The sequence below is a fragment of the Hoplias malabaricus genome, chromosome 4, assembly GCF_029633855.1.
Source record: "Hoplias malabaricus isolate fHopMal1 chromosome 4, fHopMal1.hap1, whole genome shotgun sequence".
NCBI classification, from domain to species: domain Eukaryota; kingdom Metazoa; phylum Chordata; class Actinopteri; order Characiformes; family Erythrinidae; genus Hoplias; species Hoplias malabaricus.
Window position 1 is genome coordinate 50,342,387 of NC_089803.1, and position 14,050 is coordinate 50,356,436.

The following is a 14,050-nucleotide window of genomic DNA, read 5'->3' on the forward strand; positions in this document are numbered from 1 at the left end:
ACTCTTCTCCAGAAAGAGAGATGAATATGTGTAAGCTTTCGTTATAGAACGGGGCAAAATAAAGTAATATACTATAAGTTCTGGAGATTAAATGGAGCATCCAAAATCAATAGAACATAGAAAGCTAAACTTAATATAGGATATGGTACAAATTGAGGATGCTATCACAAAGACAGCAAAAGGTATGACAACAGTGGCAGATCCTCATATAATCAAAACCTTTTACTGGATATCAGCCTATAGGATTTATATGTGTAAGGTTATTGTTACTTGGTATTATTGAATGTGGGTTATTTTCTAAGGAAGAATACAGTTAAACTAATGTCTGAGAGACTGTTCAATTGTTCACCTGTCACGTACAGTATAAGTTTGGTTCCTGATTTATGTTGTGGACTTCTTAAGATACAAATTTGTTTTAATTAAGTGGACCCAGCACTAAAAGACCATTTACTGTCATGTAAAATTTGTGTTTGTTTTCCTCTAGCCAGTCATCTCTCAATCAGTTCCTCTTGACTGGAGACTTTTGGTCAGTTAACTTCCTTGGAGTAACACTGATGTATGCAAGAACCAAAGAAACACTGCTACACTGATGCACTTGTTACAAACAATGCCACTGTCATTTCAATGTTCTTGCTTGTTTGTTGCACAACCTCAATATTTTTTGTCCTTAACTTGGTCCTTAACTTCAGTTTTACACCAAGCAGCCACCAAGGTCAAAGCCACTGACGGGTGAAATGAACAGCACTGATTATTTCACTAGATTGGCACTTCACACAGGGTGAAATATATTGGGCAGAATGTGAACAGTCAGGTCTTGAAATTGATTTTAGGAAAAAGGAAAAATGGGCAAGTGTTAGTATCTGAACAAATTTGAGGGGCCATGTCTTTTGGGGATTTCACAGGATACAGTTTTTAGTACCTACAAAAATATGTCTAACGAAGGACAACTGGTGAACACACAACTGTGTCATAGGTATCACAAGGCTCATTGATATGTGTAAGGAGTGAAGACTAGCTCGTGTTGTTCAATCAAATTGTGAAGCTGTGTAATGACACCTTTCTGTCACAGCCAGCATTAAATGTGCTACATTTTCTCGTAGTTTGTGGCTATAAAGTTTGTTGTACATTATTGACACATTGTTGATGTTGTTAGTGTGCCATACTAATTTAAATGATGTACAGGCATATTTACTACAGCACTGCCTGCCCAGAAACAGCAGCACAGAAACACCTGAGGATGTGATATAATGTACTGTATCTCTTCAACTACGTATATTGCTGGCTTGGAATAACCCATTTAATTAATTATGCACACACTGATTTTTGCCACTGAATGAATGTGCTAGTTTGCGGTATTAGGGAGAAAACTTGACACATCATTGCTAGTGCAAATACCTCACAAATGTAAAGCATTGAATCATGCAATTATGCAATTTATTAATATATACATAATTTTCTTTGTACTGTGTCCTGCTATTTAAATTATATCAGTGAGAGACTGGACAAACTGTAACAAAGTTAGAAAAATGTGTATGATGAGAAGAGATGGCCAGAGAAGACTGGTGGGGACTCAGGAGGGGAAGTTACTTTAAATTGAGAACAGATGTGTGTTTGAGGTGGTCACAGTGAGAGCAGAAGGGGGAAATTGGTCAGCAGACTCAGACAGTGACACCCATGTGAGAGCAGCATGTGTCCATTCCGGCTGCTACCAGCGATAAGACGGATCTTTCCAGAAGGACACCCATGGATTCCTTTCCATGGCTCAGGGTGTTGAGTGACAGGAGAGCAGGAAAACCTCCTGGACCACCCTCCCTCCCCCCCACCAACTGCATACACACAAACACCTACATGGTGCAAAATGAAAGTGGCCATGTTACATGGAAGTTGGCCCACTGCTGTTACAGGAAACACGGCTCCCCTGGATTACCCAACACATCTGGCTTTAAACTTAGAAGATAAATGCCAGGTTTAAGTTTGTTCACTGAAGACGAAGTGTTCTTATTTTCACTTTGAAAAGGCATTGTACCAGATGTGTTCCAAAATTTTGCATGTGATTATACACAACATCCCATATTAGATTTTTTTCTGTTGTGTCAAAACATGTTATTTTCAGAAATTCATAGGGTGTGGAGGAAATATTGAAGGAGAGTATTATATGCAAGAAATTAAGTAATTATAAAGTATTTCTATTTCAACCTTAATCATAAGATTTTTATTATTATAGAGCTGTGCACACTGTAAAACACTGTATAAATACAGTGTTGTCATGCCCCCCCTCCCCACTTTCAGTTGTGTTTTTATAAAACACAACTAAAATGCAATGTCATAAAATATGTTTCAGAGCCATATGCCCACCACTGATTATTCTCTTAAAAGCACAATCAACCTTAAACTTTAGAATCGTGTGTATTATCATTATGGTTTCAAACATGGCTCAGACAAACAGATTTTAGAGCTTGAATAATCCATTTTGTAATAGTGGTTTTGGTGTAGTATGTAGTAGGTCGGCTGTAAAGCTTTTCTAAGTGGATGATTGATGCATAGACAGCTGGACCCTGGCTTCCATCCACCAGCAGGTGCTGGAAATAGATTCTGAGATGGGGAGTGTAGGGGGTAGGGTGAAAAGAGGGAAAGGGGAGTTCTGAGAACAGAAGAGAGGAGTAGCCATGGTTTTCAGGAAATTCTAGGCATCAATGGTATCATTACTTTCTTTTTTGAATGTGAATTCAAAATGAAAATTCATTCTTCTTTTTTCCTTTAAGAGGACATAACATCTATTCATCCATAATTTCTTCTGGAATTAAAATCAAAGTTAAAAGTTAGTTTGTCATTTGCTGCAGTAATTTTGTTGTTAGCTATACTGTTCTATAAACTTATACTATATATGTCGGGGAAATTTAAGTCAGGCTTTGATGGCATTCAGCAATGAAACCTTAAAAAAGTACTGATGTTGGTTTATTATTTCTGATTTACACAAACTATTTCAGCTCATTCCAAAGGTACTGAATGAGCAACTCCACAGAACGGAGTAGAGAATAAAGTTTCAATGCTCCTTTATACCAGTATATAAACAACTTTATTTTACTGAATCAAATGTTTCTAATGTAACGTAGAATTTTTGGAGGAAGCAATATGATCATGGCAATAATAAGAACATTTTAGTGCTTTAAGAAATGTTGCTGGATAATAATATAGAACAGCACACGTTTTAACTGTTAATATATTTAATTTGTCCCCTTTTAAGAAAAAGTATCATGCGTAATCATAGCATTATTTTATAGCTTCAATAACTTTTTTCAAATTTACCACTAAAATCAATAATATTTTGAAGACTTTTTTATAGTTTAGGAAGAATAAATACACTCCAGTGTTGATCAGTGATTGATTTTACATGTGTCATACGCCCTGCAAATCCACAAGATAAAAAAAAAAATCCAAAGAAATGCTTCAGTATTCAGATGTTTTGAGCCTGCACTACATTAGCTAACAAGCTTGGAATGAAAGTAATTGAAAATGTAAATAATTTATCTCAGCTTCTGCATCAAATTAAACATGCCATTTTCTGTCCATTTATTGCAGCATTTAGCATACCTAGAAATCTGAATTAGCAATGTTTAGCATATTGGAAATATATATATATATATATTGCACAGGCCATGTTTTAGTTTGACATTTCCACATCATCTTATGTTAAGTACAGAAGTATTAAGTGTGTACTAAAATGTTCACATATGTGATGTCTTAGGAAGATGTGTACTTTTGTTTACTTAGAAAATGAACAAAACATGGCAGTTGACTGGGGGCTATCAAACATTGTGAATAAGGGGTAAGTCAGTATAGGTTTGATAGTCAATTAGCATGTTTTGTTAATTTTGTAAGTAAACATTTTTTCACATCATCTTAGTAAGCACATACACACACTCTCTTAACCTCTCTTCATGCTTCTTTCTTTTGTTCTTATAGAAGAGTATTCCTAAATGTTACCATGTGTCAGCAGCTAGTCAGTTCATTGGAATGTTAGAGCACAGTGAAGCGAACAACCCTCACACACACAAACACACACACACACACTCAGCCCCTAATCACACATTTTTTTTTATCTTTTCTGTATTTTCTATTCTCTGTTTATTGCTGTTTTAAATAGATTTGTTCATGGAGCATATCTTACTTTTACACTGTTGAACCTTTGTGTATTTGTCACACAGGTGTGTATGCATATGTTTAAATGTAGCATTAGCAGAAGCAGTAATGATCAGAGATTCTGAATCCTTTCATCGTCCCTTTCTGCTTAGCGAGACAGTTTGTCTGTGGACTGTGGTCTTTATGGTTAACCATGAACACTGATGTTGCTCCTCCTTTGTATTTTTTATTGTGGATCAATAATATGTCACAATATATGTAATTTATCAATAATATGTATGTAATGTTATGTCACAAAGCATAAATATTTTGTTTTGCTGACAGTATTGTTAATGATGAAGTATTGTTAATAAACTGTCAGTAAATTTTATTTGAAGCAAGGCACTGAACCCCCAAATGCTGGGGATGGCTGCCTGCCACTCGGGGTGTGTGTTCACAGCTCCTAGTGCACTAGTGTATGTGTGTTACTGCCACAGAGGGTTTAAATGTGGAAGACATATTTCGTTGTACATTGTACAATGACAAATAATTGCACATTACATTATATTAGAGATAAAAATCTGTCGTTATTTGACATTTTCATTCCTGACAAAGGCCTGAGCAAATGTGGTAAAGCTACAGAAAAGTCATATAGAAATTAAGTGATGTAACTGTGCATATTGCCTGGGCTTATCGATTGAATGTCCATGATTTGTAGACATGGGAAAATGAATGCAGAATTACAGAGATTTTCATGCGTTCAAGCAAAACATTGGTTAAAAACATCTACTTCTTCAGATGTGTACTGCCTCATAAGATTATATCACAAGCTGAACAGGATGAAGGAAATCTTCTTAGCAATGGGCTCACAGAAATATCATAGCAAGAATAGTGAGACTGTGGATTAACAAGTTACTTTTGGAACCTTTTTTGATGAATATCTACCATAGACATAGACTTTATTAGTAAATTTTAGTAAATTAGTAAAAACTCAAATTTCAAATTGAGTTTGACGATGTGTCACATAGACAAATTGAATTATACTTTGGTAATGGACAAAAACCCTAAACCCAGAACAGTTATTTAAAAACAAAACTTTATTTGATACAGTATGTGCACAAAAGATTGTACAGTAGACACCTGTCATAAGCTGTCCCTTCATGATGTTTGCATTTGTCCATATGTCTTTCTGTTTTGTTTTTGTATTTTTCTCATTGTGAGTTCCTTTAAGGTGTACTCATTGTGGATATACACATTCACACATCTTGTATAATCTCCCTGGGAAAACATCAAATTATACTGGATGCTTAAACAGCTGCACATGTGCTTAAGCCCTCTAACATTTTCCTGTTGGAAGTGTGTTTTCAAAGTCATGAATAGGATGGGTTGGAATGGTGTTTGTGATCCAGGAATAATCATACACAATCAATTTCTGGCCTCATTAATTTTATTGTAGCTAAATGCAATCAGAAGTGTAAAGCATCCTGGTAAAATTTGTTACTTCAGAAAAGAGGAATAAATTCCAAAGAAAGACCTATTTCTGAAGAAATATTGGAAGCAGGTGTTCAGAAACATTTGGCCAAGTAGTCCATTTGTGTATATTATGTAAAAAAAGGAGCAGGCCCTAACAATGAATGATTATGTGAGAAATAGTGTATCTGTGCTATAATTAGCCATTCCTAACCATGAATGAGTGAGCATGTGTGTGAGTGAGTGAATGAGTTACAGTCCAGTTCCAGGAGGTCCTTGGTACCTAAAAAAAGCAAAATGCAGAAACTTGGCCTGGCCTTGGTGTGTGTGTGTGTGTTGGGAGTAGGGAGCGGGACTTACAGCCTGGAACATATCTCATCTTACCTAGCCTGTCAGGCTGTGTGGTAGATGTACTCAGGCCTACTTTTTTGGTTATCATGACTCAGAATTGTGTGCTGCATGAAGTGTCCCCCAGTGAGATCATGCAAGTACTACAGCTGGATTTACTTATCCTCTGTTTATACAGTCCAACAATTTTTAGTTTCAGTGTAATATTGTCACGTAATTGACATTGATCATTTACTGATGCAATTCTTCATCAAAAAAGCATGTTTTTGTGCAGCTCCAGATCATCTAGTGAACCTTGAGAGAACAAGATTTTTAAGGGCATATGCTAGATGACATGTTTAATGTATTTCCCAGGCTCTGAGCCAAGAGTGTTTTCAGAGAATTTGTGTGCAACAGCTGTAATAATCCTGTGTGTTTTTAAAGATTTAAATTTGCTGTATTCAATATTGTCTCTAAATCCATAGCAGAACCTAACTTATTTGCACTTTTTAAGTGGATCCTTGAGGCAAGTAAAAATCCCACTTTAAACATTCACTTGTTTTTGTCAGTGTAGTCAGTTATTTTTTAAATTGTGTTGGTTTTTTATTATATTTAGTGAAAATAATTCTTCAGAAAACATGCTCATCTTCAAGTTTACTGCTTTGTAGCTCTGAATAAGTTTGTATATTGTATAAACTGGAGAGTGTATTATATTTGATATATTTCAGTTTGTGCAGTGGAAACTGCATTAGTAAGGGGGTATGTGTGTGTGTGTGGTGTGCGCATGTGCATGCAACTCTGACTCTATCAGTTGTTTATGTCGAGCAGCTGTGGTAACAGCTGACTGGAAGAAGGGAGTGTCGGTCCTCTCTACTGACCACAGAAAAACTCCCTCAAAGTCACAATGTACTTAATTTGAAAGTGGGCATTATTTTCATTACAATAAAAAGAATAGTACTTGAGTAATTGAGATTCAGCCACACTGCCTTTTAATTAAATTCTGTAACAGAGACGTAGTCATAAAGCACAAATGGGGAAGGTGTGATGTGTGTAGTTTTGGGTTTGACTAGAAAGCGCACACTTGGTTTATTGATTTGTATTGTCTGCAGTAATTGCAAACTGTTAATTTATTAGTGGGGCTTATTTGCTGTTGTTTTTTTGTTTGTTTGTTTGTTTGTTTTTACTTAGTCAAAGAGTAGTTAACACAGAATATCTGTGTTATCTGGTTTTCAGAATATATGATACAAATATTAAGGAAAATGAGCTTGAATGCTTTATTTTTTAAGGAGCAATGCACAGTTTATTAAACTCTAGGAAAATGTAGTGTTTATTTTTAAATGAACCCTTTTATCTGTAGTTAATCTCCCACGGTGTTAAACGACTCTGGTCTGAGGTAAATACATACAGAATGAAACTTCAGCAGAACAGATTGATTATTTATGTAAAATATTGTTTTTAAGGGATTACTATTGAGATCTGCTCACTTCAGAAAGCTATGGTGGTTACTAATTTAGCCTTTACATTTTACACAATCACTGACTTAAATGATTTCTGTATATTTTAAAGATTACTGTTATGTGTATCGTTGATTCAGTGAAATCATTAATTAATTCATTCATTCATTATATGTAAATGCTTATCCAGTTCAGGGTCACGGTGAATCCAGAGCCTACCCGGAATCACTGGAGGGGGCACCTGTCCTTCACAGAATCACTGTATTATTGCCTTATTACATATCAGTAAATTGAGCTTACTTAAACAATGTGTAGGAGTGCCATATGCATATTACATATATAATAATAATATCCTGGTGAGGGTTTTGCTTGCAGTTTTACTTTTGCCACCTTTGCTTTTCAGTTTATAAGACTGAGGTGACTGACCTCAGTGTGTGAGGAAAAATCTCCTGGCTTAAATAGCTTCTCCTGATTTCAACAGGAGTTAATAAAAACAAGTAGGAGCACCAGCTGGTTTATATAATGCTCCTGAAATGTATTCAGCTGCTCTCTCAGTCCTTTTGAGCTCATTGTTTATGTATCTGCAGAATGCTACAAGCTGTCAGCTGTGTGTTTGTGTGTGTGTGTGTGTGTGTGTGTGTGTGTGTATATGGAGAGGAGGGTGATGACAATATATGTATTAACCATCTTGTCCACAGTTGTCACAGGTTGGACAGGAACATGTGTTGCAGCTTTAGAGACTGTTGGTTATTTATGACCTTAAATGGACATCACATATCCCACCTGTTCAGACACAAGTGCCACACTAAACGATATATGATTGTGTGTGAGGATTTTATGTAAAATTGCATACAATAATTTGAATTGTTGATTCTCTTTGTAGTCTTTCAGATAAATTATTAGACAAGGAGCAAGCCATATATCAGTTCTATGCAGGAATGCTGCAAAGTTCCATGAGCCACAGCTGATCTCATATGTTCCAAAAGACAGTAAAATACTTTGTTGTGGTCAGAAGAGATAGATAATAAATGAATGCTGGGTTCTGAAAGACAAAAGGGACCAGCCATTTTGTATTATTGGCTGATTAACTGAAAAACTTGCCATAAACTGAAGAGATAGTCTCATGTTATTTGTGATATAATCTCATTAATGGGACATAGTCACAAAGTTTTGACATTTTACGTGACAAAATCATGAGTATTCTTTTATGGGAAATGAATATCCAAATCCTTTTATCAGAGATTTCCCTATTTTAGACAACCATTAAATATCATATTCTGAACACAGTAATCCCTCTACTATCTTTCGCGGATTTGCTACTTCTCTGTTTTTTCAAGGGGGCTTATGGCCGTTATATCGCCTAAAAATATCATTTTCATATGGTGTGTAAATTAAAAGTATTTTTTTTATTATTATTTACATGTATTAGACAAGGCCTGTAGGTGACAAAATATATAATTTACAAGTGTTTCTTACGTACAGTACATGTATTGTTCACGTCCACATCCGAGTGAAATTTACTTACGCTAAATCACAGCTTAGGAATGACTCTATTAAAGAAACTGGTGTTAACAGTAACAGGGAGGGTTTTAAAAGTTCAAATACTCGTTAAATACATAAAAAAAAATATCTTTCCTCTACTTGTTTTTCGCAGGTGGTCTTGGAACGCATCCCCCTTGAAAAACGAGGGATCACTGTACTTTTCTAAAAAAATGTATTTAATTTAACCTGACTAATGAACTATTTGTTAAAATGCCAAAGCAAATTTATCCTACAGGAATGTACTTTTCAAACAAAAGAACATGTACCAGAACATTGTGTCCATCTTTCTGTAGGATGGACATGGTGAAATTCTGAAGTTGGTGAAATTGTGAACTCAACAGAGAATATTGTCAGGTGTTGGAAAGAGAATCCCTAGAGTTTCAATCTAACTTATACATGCCCAATTACAAATTAGGTTTATTTGAAAACTTTACAAAACTTGCGCTGCTTGCAATAAACCAATAATTCATTCTTATTGTTTTTTTTTTTTTTTTTCATTAGTTTCATTCATTTGCTGTAATGGCTTTATCCTGTTCATGGTCTATAGTAATGATTAACAGAGAAATGTGACAAAGTCACATTTTTTGACAGCACTAATATAACAGAAAAAGGTGTGATGTGATATGCATATCATAGGTTGATGGTCCAAGAAAAAAGTGGGGTATTTCATTATACTCCTTCAACTAAGAAATGCCTATTATTGATATCCAACTCTAACAAGAACATTGATTTCTTTGTTAACTCTCAGCATTCTGATCTTTCTCTGGTCAAAGGAAGAATAATAAAAAAAAATACTTTTTTCTAGCATTTATTAGCTTTGGTATGTTAGCAAATAATAAATTAGCCTAATTTATTTTATTTTCAGGAAACATTCAGACAATGATCATTCAATGGCAGGCACTGCTGTCTACAATGAGGAATACAAATTCATTCATTTATTCATTATCTGTAACCGCTTATCCAGTTCAGGGTCGCGGTGGGTCCAGAGCCTACCTGGAATCATTGGGCGCAAGGCGGGAATACACCCTGGAGGGGGCGCCAGTCCTTCACAGGGCATCACAGACACACACACTTTAACTCACACACTCACACCTACGGACACTTTTGCGTCGCCAATCCACCTACCAACGTGTGTTTTTGGACTGTGGGAGGAAACCGGAAGAAACCCACGCGGACACGGGGAGAACAGACCACACTCCTCACAGACAGTCACCCGGAGCGGGAATCGAACCCACAACCTCCAGGTCCCTGGAGCTGTGTGACTGCGACACCTACCTGCTGCTCCACCGTGCCGCCGGAATACAAATTATTGCATGATTTTGAATAAAATATATGTGATTATGTCATGAAATGCACTCACCCTTATTCAAATATATCACAATGTGAGACCGGGTTGGTAGAGACAAGACAGTTTGGCTAAAATTGTGTTAAAACTCTGTTAAAGTATTGACCTTGTGTTTGAAAAGTGGAGGCACTTTACAAGCAGCAACATTACAGAACAGAGCCAGAGCTGAATAATTTCCTCCTGAACAGGTAACAGCAAACCATTTCTGAAAAAATATAGAAGTATAGCCACCTATGTATAGATTAAAAGCAGTGAATGCCATAGGTTGTGTGTTTTATGGAAAGTGAGTAATAGCGATGTTTGAAAGGTGTTAGGACTGTGTTTTGTGTGTTTTATACTAAGAAGATGAACAACAACATGATTGAAAAGTGTAAACACCATTATTTGTTTTAAAGAAATGAGTTTGTTTCTCTGTGGTGTGTGTGTGTTTCAAACAAATTAAAGGGTAGTATATAATAATATTTAAAAAATTGTGTTTTAAAATTATTGCATATTCACTTATTTAAGGTGGAACGGAGAAATCAAGCTTAGTATCGCTAGTACACAGCAAATATAAGCGTTTCACTAGTAGGTAGATGTTTTAGTAACATGATGTACACTTGGTCGTGTTTTAAATGCATAAAATTGGAAATAAAAAGTGTTTCAAAATGAGTTTTGTTTATAAATCCTATCACTATATTTAGCTTCGCTACAGAACAAAGCAAATAAGACTCTTAAACAAACCCATTTAAGGTGGAAATAAATGTTTGAATATGAAAATTGTAATTGGTTGAATAATAAAATTGGTTTGTGTGATTTAAATGGATAAAGTAGAATAACAGTAGATTCCAACGGTTTGAAAAGCTATATGAGTCTTTTCCCTAACTCCGTCCCCTAATTCCGGCCACTGCCATATATGGTCCAATTCTGCTGTGTCTCTTTGCCAAAACAATAACGTAAGCTCAAGACTTAGTAGAGCATTTAAACATCAGTCTTGCATGAAATCACATATCTGAACAATATTTAAGTATCTCTAACAGTGTTGTAATTCTTTGTGTGCAAAACTGCATGTAGAACACAACACATTTCCATTTCGCGACAGATATTTCCCTCAGTGTAAAAGTTAGCTTAGCGGTTAGCTTCCTTTTCTCTGAGGGGAAAATCTACCGCCATTTTAATCCTTACATGTAGAGTACGGATACCAACACAGGACAAACGTAATCTCATTGTGAACCTCTCAAAACTACTGAATGTGGTAGTAACTGTCTCGTTTAACTGTCACAAGCAAGGGGAGGTGGCAGATGTTAGGGGGCACCAATAATATTTTCAGTACTGGCCCCTAATTAAACAAAAGCATTTTTATCTAAAACATATTTTCTTTCAAAGTCAAGCAAGCCTTGGACATTAATCTACACATATTTGACTCCTGACAAATGTTGATTTGAGTGAGTAAAGTACTTCTATTTATTTACAGTTAGCTAAGATTTCCAATATTTTAATTAAAGTGGCCGGAACTTGGAGTACCTACGCTAGCACTCTTAATGTGGAACAGAGACTTAAAGTACCTGGCGAATAACACCAATAAGACTCGTAGAATGAAATGTTTGACTACGAAAATTGTGGATAAGGTCTGCCTCCTAAACGACATTTATGGTGGAAGGAAAAATTGATAAGTAACACCAACCTTGTCTAGTCTAATTTTTCAGGTGGATTTAGACAATAAATGATTGTAAATGCAGGGAAATGGCGGCTGCATGTTCACTTTTTTGTGTAGATAGATATTTTAGTGAAATGATGAACACTTTTCTGTGTAAATATGTTGATTATGGCATATTCTTCTTAGCTATTACTACCCAAGTTCTTAAGCTCGTCTAAGCTGGCCACCTGTTCGAGCCTCACATCTGAGGAGTAGGGGGAGGAAGTTGCTGTTTTGAAACTGTATTATATTTCCGATTTTAAATTTATTTGTGTCAATATTTGTGTTTAAAGGACTGGCGCCCCCTCCAGGGTGTATTCCCGCCTTGCGCCCAATGATTCCAGGTAGGCTCTGGACCCACCGCGACCCTGATCTAGTTCAGGGTTGCGGTGGGTCCAGAGCCTACCTGCAATCACTGGGCACAAGGCAGGAACACATCCTGGAGGGGGCGCCAGTCCTCTACACAGCAACACACACTCACACATTCGCACATTCACACCTATGGACACGTTTGAGTCGACAATCATACCAATGTGTGTGTTTGTACCATGGGAGGAAACCCACGTGGACAATGGGAGAACACACCACAGACCCGGAGCAGTGACCACCAACCACCAACACAAGATCCCTGGAGCTGTGTGACAGCGACACTACCTGTTGCACCAAGGTGTTGCCTAATTATGGATATGATAGGGTGAAATTCAAGTATATTAGTCAATGCAGAACTAGTCTGAATTACATAAAAGGTATGTCGTCCTGGCAATGTGACTAGTTGTCACGCCCTCGTCTCGTCAAGTCTGTTTTTCCGGCTCTTTTAGCACATGGCTATGTTTGTTGTTATTCTAGTCCCACCTTTGTTCCTCCTCCTCGTCTGTGTCATTTGTTACCCTGCCCCCTCGTTAGCTGTCCAGGTGCATCTTGTCTTGTATTTACGTTCCCTTGTGTCTCTCCTGTTTGTTGGACATTTCACCTTCGTTTGTTCCCAAGTCATGTCGTGATGTTTATCTCCCGTTTCTAGTCAGATCCTGTTTGTTTCCTAGTTTTGTCGTTTTGTGTATTTCCTGTCGTCATTTAGTCTCACGTCTGTTTGTTTCTACTTTCCCTCGTTTTGGTTTTTGCCCCAGTCCTAGTCTGTTTTGTTATTTCTTTTTGTAAATAAAGTACTGTGTTTTAGCGAGTGCGTCCTCCTCAGTCAGTCCGCCCCACGAGCCTAACACTAGTCAGAATTTTATTATAGATATGTAGGTCTGTATTCTCACTAGTAAAAATGCCATAGGTGATATCTGAAACAGGAGTTGTTATTAGTAAAAACTACTTTAGAGAGATCTTGCATTAGAGTTCCTACTAGTAAAAATGGAGTTAGGACTTGTATTGCTGGTTTCATTTTATGCTAAAACATTTTAGGGTGACTGTCTGCGCGGAGTTAAGTGTTTTCTTGCCATGTCTGCATGGGTTTCCTCTGCTATAGTGTCCTCACACAGTTCAAAAACACATGTTGGTAGGTGGATTGGCTACTCAAGAGTGTCCGTGTGTGAGTGAATGTGAGGGAAAAATGTGCCGGATTTGTATTAGTTACTTTCCTGGCACATCTTGTAAACCATTCTCTGTCCCAAACAATGACCTACGCCCTAAAAAGTGCACTTTAAAGATTTATAAAAGCAATTCTATAGTACTACATAGTGTAGGGGAAGATATTTGAGATTCAGCCCTAGTGGTGTGGCGGTGTACTTGCAGAGCACCAAAAACACCAAGGCAGAAGTATAAACACTTATAATGGAATAGGGCTCTTGCGAAGCTTACAGCGTAGGCTCTGCTTCGAGTCAACGCAGAAGTATAAATCGGCCATTAGTGGGCTACTGTTTAATATTTTACTATATTGTTTTAAATTTAAACATTAAAGTGTGAACACATCAAATATATTTTACTTTGGTATGACTTCTAATTAGTTAGCAACGTAATTAGCTAGGCTTAATGTGCGATAGTTCATGAAGTAAGCCAACTATAGCCTAGCCTTTATGAAAGCAAAAGTTTACTTTGATCCAGAAACACTGGTGCCTCAGACGGCAATGAAAGGAATGTTATTTTAAAAACATTTTCCCACCACAATTGATTAAATAA

At 36.6% G+C, this 14,050-nt stretch overlaps 1 protein-coding gene across 3 annotated transcripts in view; it reads left to right on the forward strand.

Moving 5' to 3' along the window:
- The window catches only part of flncb (filamin C, gamma b (actin binding protein 280)), a 132,754-nt gene that overhangs the window by 750 nt on the left and 117,954 nt on the right, over positions 1 to 14,050 (forward strand). The window lies entirely within an intron of this gene.